The sequence below is a fragment of the Gopherus evgoodei genome, chromosome 11, assembly GCF_007399415.2.
Source record: "Gopherus evgoodei ecotype Sinaloan lineage chromosome 11, rGopEvg1_v1.p, whole genome shotgun sequence".
In the NCBI taxonomy this organism is placed as follows: Eukaryota; Metazoa; Chordata; order Testudines; family Testudinidae; genus Gopherus; species Gopherus evgoodei.
Genome location: NC_044332.1, coordinates 23,212,628 through 23,223,983, shown reverse-complemented (window position 1 = coordinate 23,223,983; position 11,356 = coordinate 23,212,628). Strand labels below are relative to the sequence as shown.

General features: G+C 43.6%; 1 long non-coding RNA gene across 1 annotated transcript; it reads left to right on the top strand.

Annotated features, from left to right (window-relative positions):
* The first annotated feature begins 314 nt into the window (after positions 1-314).
* Positions 315-10,989, top strand: LOC115659939. The gene is made up of 3 exons (XR_004002673.1): positions 315-847; positions 1,297-1,357; positions 10,662-10,989. It is a non-coding gene; the product is annotated as an uncharacterized LOC115659939 (long non-coding RNA).
* Positions 10,990-11,356: the final 367 nt, after the last annotated feature.

Here is an 11,356-nt window from a genome sequence, read left to right as displayed (position 1 = left end):
CTGGAGACGACATTGAGATCATGGTGGAGAGTGGGGTGGTGTCCAGACCCCTTTCTTGGCCAGAAGACGGTTGTTGTGAAACATGGGCCAGTAGGAGAAGGTGGGGGAGTACGATGGAAGGGGGAGGGGGAAATAGAGGAGCGGAAGCCAGCCAGTTTGGGTGTAGAACATGCTGTTTCTAAGTGAATTTAATAAGCTGCACTGGGGCATGTGCTGCTGTCTCCCTCTGTGAGACCCAGTGACTCAAATGTCCTGCTACTCGCTCACTGGTGAAGGGGTAACTCCTTTCTTTCAGGGGAGAGGTGGGAGAATGGTGTTGCTGGTGCTGGGTTCAAACCCTGAAGCCACAATGCGTGATAGAAGGGAAGTGACTGAGGCTGGGGTGTGTGTGAACACTGCAGGCCTCACAGAACCTTTTTCTCTAACTGGAATCAGGCCTTTCTCTCTGTCTCTGGGCCTCCCACCCCTGAGATCCGGGCTGTTGAATTTGGGACATGCGTGAGAGCCGAGGAAGTACAGGCAGTCCTTGGACATACGACATGATTGGTTCCTGAAAATTGCGCCATAGGTCAAAATGTCATAACTCAGAACCGCAATCCACTCCATAGTGTGACTGAGCATCATAAAGTCGAAACCAACGGCATAAGTTGAATCAGGGTGTCAGTACAGAAACTTGTAAGTTGTGTTTGTCGTAAGTTGAACATCGTAAAGTCAAGGACTGCCTGTAGATGGATCCTCTGCGTAGGGGGAGGTGCTTGTCCTGACCTTCTCCACAATGTTTACCAGAGATGTGCAGCGGCCCTGGGAGCAGGAGGATAAGGAGATGAAAAGCCACTGCTTCTTCCAGGTACCGAACCACAGGATGGGATTTAGATAGACATTAACTATCCCTTCCTAGGCTCCTCACAGACTTCCCCTGCATCCCTCTCTGCTCTTGTTTCCTCCTCCCCCACTCCCTCATTGCTTCTTACACTCCACCTAAGCCTCCATGCTCGGCCTCCCATTCTCATCTTGATGCCTTCTCACTTTCATGCAGCCCTGAACTTGTCTCCAGCTTCTTATCTGCCCAGACCCACCCTCTCTTCAAATCCCTCTGTCAGCCCCACTTTATAATAGTCCTTTGCCTTCTGAAGCACCTCCCAAGGGCTTGGAGAACTTTGCAGATGCTCATTAATGAAGCCTTGCCAGCCTCTGGTGGAGTTCCACCACAGACGAACTTGATCTGTAATCTCTACAGTTATCATGCACCAATTAAGCCAAGATCACTTATTATATTTGTTTCTTTTGAACTGTTAGAGAGAGTTGCCATACTACCTGAGGCATCATCAGAGCTCAGAACCCAGTGACAATCCCTAGTGTGAGTATCCTGAGTTGTGTATGGTTTTGCATAGTGCAGCTTTTAAATTTTTTCAGCTCATAAGGTCTGCTACTAACACTGGTCTACAATTTTTTAGAAGTCGTCTGCTTCAGAGATAAAATGTGATATTTATTATGTATTTTGATGTGCTGAATTCAAATATGACAATTAAAACAACTGATTGGCTACTGTTTCTAAGATATTTAAGTTTTTACATTTTATGTCTATGTATATTGTGTAGATAGTAGAGTTTTAATCATAAATTGTAAACCTAGGTCTTTTCATGTGTTTATGGTTGCTTTACATGATGATATTTCACCTGTCCTGTTTATGTAACACTTTAAAAATCAGCAAAAGGGTTATATAAATAAAATTTATTATGAAACAAAAGGCAAAAAACTATTATGTACATAGTTTAGTCCTATTCAGGGTCTACTCGGTGTTTCTTGGCTTGTATCTTGTATTCATTAAATGAAGCATCTCTTGTCACTGTCCAGCAATAGTCTGCAAGCATTGATGGGCTCCATTTGCCCTGATAGCCTGCCAGGAGATTCCACTGCTGTAGTCTGGAGCACAACAGCTCTGCCTTACTCTTGGGTAGTTCCAAATCCCTGACAAGGTCATTCAGTTCTCCTTGTGTTATGAGGTGTGGTTCAGAGGAGGAGGATGGGAGAAAATGTGGGTCCTGTGACATTGATGGTTCAGGACCAGAAGTTTCATCCTCTTCCTCGTCTGACTCAAGTGAGAAGGATTCTGGTGCATCAGGAACTGGCAGTCCTTCTCCGTGGGGTACTGGGCATATAGCTGATGGAATGTTTGGATAATGCACAGTCCACTTTTTCTTCTTTGATACACCTTTCCCAACTGGAGGCACCATGCAGAAGTAACAATTGCTGGTATAATCTGTTGGGTCTCTCCAAATCATTGGCACTGCAAAGGTACATAGATTTCCTTTTCCTGTTCAACCATTAGCGAAGATTTGTTGCACAAGTGTTGCAGCATATGTATGGGGCCCACCTCTTGTCCTGATCTCCAATTTTGCAGCCAAAATAAAGGTGATAGGCTTTCTTAACCATAGTGGTTATACTGCTCTTTTGTGATGCAAAAGTCACTTCACCACAAACATAGCAGAAGTTATCTGCACTGTTCACACAAGTACGAGGCATCTCTGCTCACTTTGGCTAAACAGAAATGTGTCCCTTTGCAAAATCAAACACTGACAATTAAGAGAGCATGACACTGTTTGATTTCTAGAGCTGATATAGGGCAATTTGTTCAGCTGAGTGACGTAAGCTTCGTTATGATTGCATCATCCATGACTTCTAGGAATAACATGATGCAATTCATATCATGTATGATGCAATACCAGCTTCAGATTGCATCATTCATTGTTTTGCCTAAAAAGCAAGTACTGTCCAAACTCAGTCATAGATTTATTCATAGATCCAGTCAAAGATATATTTTAGTCATTTCTGCTTTAAATTGAGATCCCTTCCCTTTATAACTCACTTATCCTCCTCCATTCCCAAGTCAAGGGTTGTATATAATGACCCAATAGCATATCTTGAAAAGTAGAGTTGGAGAAGGGATAGCTAAGTGGTTTGAGCATTGACCACCTAAACCCAGCCTTGTGAGTTCAGTTCTTGAGGGGGCCATTTGGGGAACTGGGGTAAAAATCTGAGGATTGGTCCTGCTTTGAGTAGGGGGTTAGACTAGATGACCTCCTGAGGTCCCTTCCAGCCCTAATATTAAAAAAAAAATTTTTTAAGCATCATTTTTGTTCTCAGTGACCCAGAATTAGTAAAGTTGGACTACATTTTTCAGAAGCATTTTGGCTGTAGAGCAGTGCAATTTGAGGGGGTCATGTTAGGTGATAGATGGCTGTGGAAAGGTGTAACTGGAAGATGAGGATCTGGAGGTGGGATTGGAGGGAGGACAAATTCCTTAGGGCTCAGACCACAGTTATAAATCCTCATCAGTTCTAGTCCAGGAACAGCAGTTTTACCCAACATATTAGACAGAAATTGCAGGAGTTTGGGGCAGGGAGAAAATCAGGTCTCCTTCCAGGTCAGGAGGGTCTGACACGGAACAGAAGCCAGGGTGTGTGTGGTGCAGCTGGTTGTGGATATCCCTCACAGGGGTCTCTGGGCTGCAGAGACGGGCTATGTGCATGCTGTGGCTTGCCCAGTGGAAGAGAGCAGCCAGAGGAAGGGATGGGGTCTTGTCGGTGGCTGTAAATCCCCCTGTGAAGGGTGAGCCTGGTGCCTGTTGCAGCCTGGTAGGTGGAGTATTTACCAGGGAGGTGCTGAGCTGCTGCCCTGTGCTGTCCCTGCAAAGACTAACAGAGTTGGAGGGAGCTCTTGTCATCATGGAGTATCTCTGATTAGGGTTTGGAGAAGCTTACTCATGTTTTCTCCTCTTGCCCTCAGGTGCCAATATTTTGAATGTCCAAATATTGAATATCACTTTCCCAAGGCTTCTGGTGTGTCCAAGAGGGACTGTGCCTCTCCCCAGATATTTCTCGGGCTTCAGAATCAGTCACTGTCTGCTTGGAGTGAGACATTGCTCCCTCATATCCGGCGTTAGCTGCAGATATAGCTCTCTAAGAGCCTGCTCCTGTGACGTGCTGTGTGTCCTCAACTCCCACTGATGTCATTGAGATGTGAGGGCACTAAGAACCTTGTAGGATCACTCCCACATCCTAAAGCAGCAAAGAATCCTGTGGCACCTTATAGACTAACAGACGTTTTGGAGCATGAGCTTTCGTGGGTGAATACCCACTTCCTCAGATGCATGCCATGCATCTGAGGAAGTGGGTATTCACCCACGAAAGCTCATGCTCCAAAACGTCTGTTAGTCTATAAGGTGCCACAGGATTCTTTGCTGCTTTTACAGATCCAGACTAACACGGCTACCCTCTGATACTTCCCACATCCTAAGGCAGTCTATGCCCCCTTTATGACCCTGTGTCTGGCTCCCAGCACAGCGCTGTCTGCCTCTCTCCAGCCCACACAAAGGGCTAGCGCGTTGTTTGCTCTAGGGAGCTGTGCACCAATACCTCTCCTAATCCTTTATTTAGTCTGAAATCCCTGGTAGAATCATGGATCTAGAGGGGCTGGGGTAACATGGATGATCTTCTACCTCACATACAAGTGATCTTTCTAACACTGTGTCAGTCTGGCTGTCAATTTCTAGACTCATACAGTGGGTTAGACAATGCTAAGGGGAATTGTGCCCACTGCAGATGTCCTGCCCATGACTTGTTGGCACCTGTGTGTCCTGATGATTCATCAGAGGTTTCCCATTGCTGCCTCCTTCTCATCATTTTGACTCTTAGCAAAGAATGAGATCATAAATCTTCCAGCCTGCTTAATTGTCTTAATATTTAAAAAAACCCCACCCTTTTTATTTGAATTTCCAATTCATGAAATACATGATTTTAGTCACCAAGGACACAAGACAATAAATTGGTAAGAGTCAAGTAAAGAGAATGGGCATCAAACCCAGAATAACTGTAACATTGTATATGTGTGTAAAGGGGCAAGTGAGTGTGTGTGTGTGATCAGTGCACATATAACGAACAAGCTTTAGGGGAGAGATAAGATCCCAGTCCTCAGAGCGCAATCAGTTGAAATTCTGGGCAGAGATGCAGCACTTTTTAAGGTCCTGTCCACACAACAAGTTGGAACTGAGCTTGTCACCAATTAGTGATGTATTTGGCCCTAAACATGGGATTCCTTCCCAGGGTCTGGCTTCTTAACCGCTATCAGATGAGTGGCTCCAAGGACCATGACAGTTTATATCTTAGGATACCTGGAATTAGCTGACTTTAGCTGGTGTTTGGGGCTCTCTCATTTAGGGCCCATGGGCTTGCTCCATGCTGGAATAACTCAGCCAGTGTTTTGAAGCTCATGTTTAGAGATGAGCTGCTGGTTTCCCTGACCCCTCTGGCTGATCTGCAACCATGTAGCCAAGTGGAGTTTTACATCTGATTTCTTAATGTGTGGAAAAAACTCACGATGCCAGATCCTGACTTACCCCCTTTAGCCTCCCTGAAGAAGGAGGCAATTTCATTTTGTTTTATGGGTGAGAAGTACGTTCATTTTTCACTCTCCCCCAGCTCAGGGAGAGAAGGGCTTCTCTTCTGAGGGGATGAGAAAAGCTGAAAACCTGCAGCTTTGGGCCTAATTACACCCAGAGTTTGGTGTGTAGGGAAGTTTGGGGGGAAGGAAGTTTGGGGGGAAGAGAGCCCAAAGGTCCTGTTGCTGTAATGTTTCCTCACACACTAAGAGATCTGAACCGTTGTGCAATTGTGAAGGTTTCATGGGTCCTAATCAACCTTTCCCTTGTGTGATCTCTTGTATACACAGCTCCTCAGTGATGGTTTGTACAGATTCCCTAAGTCCTTTTTTGGCTGGAATTTTAAGTTGTCAGAATTTTTCTAATATATATATATATATATATATTTCATACTGCAGCTCTGAATTTACCTCCATTTGCTGTTTTTATGAAATCCTCTAGACTCAAGAAATCTAACGGGAGATGGTAAATAAAGACTCCAAACTGTCCTGCCTTAGGCTGGGTCTCACAAAAAGTAACAGCAACAGGAGCAGGGTCAGAGAATGAATCTGCTCAGTGGTGCCTTATCAAAAAGAGGAGGGGCACGTATGGTGCCTCTCAGAGAACAGTGTCGCAGGGCTAAATTCATCCCTGGTGTAAATGCCACCGACTCCAATGGAGTTCAGCCAGAATGCTGGACCTTCCATGCCTTGATTTTGCCATGATCACTTATTATCAATTAGGGTGTCTACACTGCACACTCCTTATGGCAGTGTGGCAAGTACTTTCACTGCATGCTCCACAGCACAGGTATAAATAGCAGGGTAGAAGGTGCTTAAGTGAATGAAGTACAAGACATGCCAGAAACTTAGGCTATGTAGCCTACACGGCTCTCTACACACCCAAGCAGTGCCTTCCCAGCTATGCTGCTAGTGCAGTGTCCCCCTGCTTCCCCGCTGCAGGAGTCTTTCCCCATTGCAGGGAGCTGCTCTGGAGCCTTTCTCCTGCAGGGAAAGACTCTGGCAGGGGGCAGACAGTGGGGAAAGTCTCCGGCAGGGGGACATGCCAGAGCCTTTCTACACTGCTTCCTCCCTGCCAGAGCCTTTCACTGATGCATGTAGTTACACACTGCAGTGTAGACGCAAGCCTGGGTTTTCACTGTGTTGTGTAGCTAGTGTATCCTATATGCCACCGCTAGTGGTGTGCAGTGTATACATCATCTGAGTCTCTCTTTTCAGCTATCAGGGGGAGGTGTCAGACTACCTGAAGCATTATGAGGGTTCAGAAGAGTGACAGTCCTCTGTATGAGTACAGCATTGTGAATTGTGTGTGTTTATAGTTGTAGATAGTCAAGCTTTTAACATTTTGATCAGTAATACAGTCTGTTAATCGTCTGAAGGGGCCCTGTCAGGGGAGGTGAGACTAGGGAAGGATGGTGTGGAAAATCATTACTAGAGGAAACACTTCTGGAGGAGGGATTTGAAGGAGGAGAATTTCCTCAGACACGGTTAAAAATCTGTGAACCGAATCACTACAGGATTAGGAATTTTACCCCACACATCAGGGAGAAATGGTTGGAGTCTGCAGTAAAGATCAAATTCTGTCTGCTCTCAGCTCTTTGGATTTATGATGCTTGGCAGACAATGAGAGCCAGCGCAGTTTGATTGGGCAGAGCTGCTGGATATGGGAAGCTCACAGAGGGGATTTATGGGATATGGAGGCGAAGTCTGTGCCAGTTCTGCTTTATTTGGACAGAAGAGTTTTGGGGTTGGTAGATGCATTGTCACTTAGTGCACAATCAGGAGTATTCTGTGGCCCAAACTCCTTCTTTTGGAGAGGTGGGTGGATGGATCATAGCTTGGCTTGTTGCCTTCTATAAGGTCCTGACTGCTGCCAGGTGTTCTCCCTGCTCACTGGGGAAGAGGCCTGAAATTTGTTCCACCACCCTATGCATACATAGTTCCTCTGCCCAAATTGCATTGTTGATTTGATTAAAGCTCTTATTCTCTTATTACTAGCGGTGGGTCCAGAGCAGATTTCAGGGACCGAGACGGCTCTGGTTCTGACTGGGCCCAAGGTGAAGTCATGAGGTGGATATCACTGATCAGGACACACGCCGTCATATTGTCTCTTCCACTGCTGATGTTACCAGCATTGGAACAATTTATTTTATCATGGTTTCGTCTTTATCCATGAGTAAATCTATGGTTAGAACTTCTCAGGATTCAAAACCAGTCACTCTCTGTTCAGTGCAAAACCCGTCTGGCAATATCTAATGTCACTGAGCATAAAGGACATTCAGAACCTTGCAGGATCAAACCTAGGTCATTCCTTGCACGTAATAAGAAAGTCAATGTTCCCTTGATTTCCCTCAGCCTGGCTCCCTGAACAGTAGGATGTGCTATACCCTGGAAAACAGTTAGAGCAGGTTCCCGTGCAGTGAGAGTTTTCTGCTTACTACTAACACTCATCATCCTTTCTTTAGACAGAAAAACTTGGTGAGACCATAGGAACCAGGTTGGGAGGATCTAGGACATCTCATGTCACTCATGGGAGTGACTTTCTTAGAGCTCTATCAGCTTGGCTGATTTCTAGATTTTTGGTGGGTTTTTGCCAAACTGAATTGCATTCACTGTAGGTGTCTAGCCCTTGTCCCCTTGATGATACCACTTGATCTTAATGATATTTCCTTCTCACTGGTGTGATTCTTAGCAAGGAGTGAAATGCTGCATTTCCCAGCCTATTTAATATTATTGTTTGAACAATTTTTTTATCAATACTTTATTAGTCTCTCAAGTTTCAAATTCACCAAACACATTTCTTTCCTCCTTTTGTATGATTTTTGGTTACCGTGAACAGAGGATAGTAACTATGCCAGAATCAACTAATGAGAATGTACAAAAAACTCAGCGTCACTGAGTATAGGGCTGACCAATGTTTCATGAGCAATAAACTATATGGCAGAGTTAAGTGCTCAGACCCCATAACTCATCTGAAATTCTGGGCAGAGAGGTCTCTAAGGGGTTCCAATGGGGGTCTGCTGCATTGCCTCAATTCTCCCTTCCTGGGGTATAAATATAAGGGAGGTGTTATTTTCCTGTCTGTGAACTGCAGCTTTAAATGCAAATTAACTCCCCGCCTTCTGAAAGATGGGTCAGGCTGTGAGCAGTACACAAGTTTCACCCTGTGTGCTCACTCACTGTCTGTCACATGGAGACTTTATATTGGTTTGATTTTTTGCTGTTTTCCTTACCAACAGAGACTGGAAACTGACTGGGTTTTTGAGGGGGTAGTGAACCCAGTTGAGTATGAAAATAAATACTCTAAATAGGAAATTGAAACAGACCCTTCCACCCCAAAACACAAAGATAATGGCCTACACTACAAGAACAATCCCCACACAGATAAAAACACCACACATGAATATGGATCAAAGACTTTCTGGTTTACAGGCACGTGCATTAGACTTGGCAAAAGAAGCAAATGCTGTTTAGGGATTAAGATGAAATGACTATTTCTAATTCCTTTCTCCACTTTAAGGCTGTCCCCTACGTCTTTGAACCAAGTACTCACAAAATCAGACCTTTTGGCAGCAATCCCAAGTCTCACAGCTATCAAAATAAAGCGAAGGAAGGGCTCAGTTTTTCTAGTGGAGACATCGCTTGCAGCACCCAGCAGGGCTATGAATCAGATAGTCAGGGGGAAATGCCTAACCACATTGATTTGCATTAGGATCTTTCCTTAGGCTATTTGTATAAAGGTTACAATCCCAGCACTTATGCCTGAAACAGCCCACAGAAGAGTTGCAGTGCCATTTGGACCATTTTCTCTAATCTATGTGGTGAGGGTTGGTTCTGTGGAGTAGCTAATGTTACATATTCAGATAGTTAGCACATATAATGATTCAGAAGTATGTTTCCAGACTTTTCACCTAAATGATGAGTGCAGATTAGCAGATGGATTAGTCAAATCCCCTTTGTCTATGTATCATTTACACAGAAGATTCTGAGCTTTTAAAAGTATTGCATAGGTTTTTGGTAAACTGCCTCTATTGCTTGAAGAAATAATATTGAATGTCTAAATCTTATAAGCATCTGGTCACTAACATACTGTTGTCCTATAAAAATGTATAGGTTTGGAAGTCCTTATATAATGTAATATTATATTGTGCTACTGTGGTGTGTTCTTAAGAATGGTCATATATATTCTTCATTTCATTTATGAAGAAATTAGGAAAACCACAAAGGCTCATATGTTAGATCTTATTGTCACTTTTTGTGGCAAATCTTTTAGTGTCTGTGTGTTTTTCTCTCTCTCCGTGATAATATGTCAAAGATTGACAAATTATCACAGGATATAATAATAAAAACACACGTCATCCTTTGGTTAGTATAACACCTTCTGAAGAAGTATCTCCCAAAAATAGAAACTTAAGGAAAGGGTCATCCGCTGTCCTATGTTGCTTTAGAAAGAAGATGAAGCTGGGGTATGGGCTATCATATAGATCTTTCAACACTCCATGTGTAAATTTAAAATAGTTGTGTTTTTTCTAATATTTTAAAAGCAGGGGCAGGCATTTCTAGGCTACTGATTTATCTGTTTCTCGGTAGCTTTTTCTGTTTGGTGGAATTTTTTGTGAGAGATATGTTATGGGATAAAGCCCAACAAAGATCGGTAATAACTGCTGATAGCCACCAGAGAGCACCAAATCTCTTTGCGAAGTACTTTACATTGATTCTAAGGATGTGCCTGTAGCAAACTTGTTTGGCTTTTAAAAATGGATTGAGGTAGAAATGACTAAATTCTTTTTAGTGATTCATGGACTTGTGACCTACTATGCAACTGCCCCAGTCTCCTTGCAAACGATGGGAATCATCACCCTGGTATCATCAATCTCGATAGCCAAACTTTGCTAGCAGGGTTGGTGGCACAATGGCAGGCTGTAGTGAGGAACATGCAGGTGGGGATGTGTGAGGGTTCGTTGGTACAATTACCATTTTGGCATATGCCCTGGCTTTGATTAAACCCATGAAGTCTTGATGCAACATAGTCTGTTGATTTCTGCAGAATGTTTCCATTCTTAAAACATGCAGGGAGTCTTTTGCCCCATGTGCACGTACATTAAGAACTAAACACATCAAAATAGAAACCAGTTACAAACTTGGATTTTTCACTCCTTCTACAAGCCAGGATTTATGAATCCTCCTCCATTCTCATGACCGTTTTCCCTTTCTCTACCACATAGGCCTTTTAGTGTGCCAGGAAGATCAACAGACTCCATCTTTGCTGGACCTAGGAGGAGGGAAAGTACTATATACAAGAGCCCCTGCTTGAAAATGCCAAGCCAGCGGCCCAGCTAAGCCAGGGGAATAATAGGTGGAAGATCTCCGCAGCTGAGATATCAGGAATAGAAAGATAACCAGGATCCCATCTGTATATGACTTTAGAGATTATTTAATTTGCCACAGTCGTATCGCTTGTCTTTTATTGCCATAGCTTCCACGCTTTGCACAACAATGTATAACATTCAGCTTTCCGTGGCATTAAAGTGTGTTTCCTTTCTATTGAGAACAGTTGCACAAAGGGAAAACTGAGACATGTAAACCTGAGATACTGGTATTAAATTACTTTAAGCTTCATGTTTTTAATGTTTAAATACTGACGCTCATTTATGGTCCTGCTAAAGGTAATGTTCTGGGTAGATGCAAGCCCATTTTTTACTCATTTTCTCACAGAAAGTTGCACAAAGTAGAGAACTTTCTTGTTGTTTTCCACAGTAATTTTTTGTAGTATGCGAGACAGTGAAGGATGAACAATTTTATACCCTCTGAGCATTGACATAACTACATTCAAGTCATTGCATGATAGTCCTGTGGCTGCAGAAAAAACCTTGCAACAATTCGACCAAGGGTCCCAGTTCAGGAAAGCACTCAAACATGT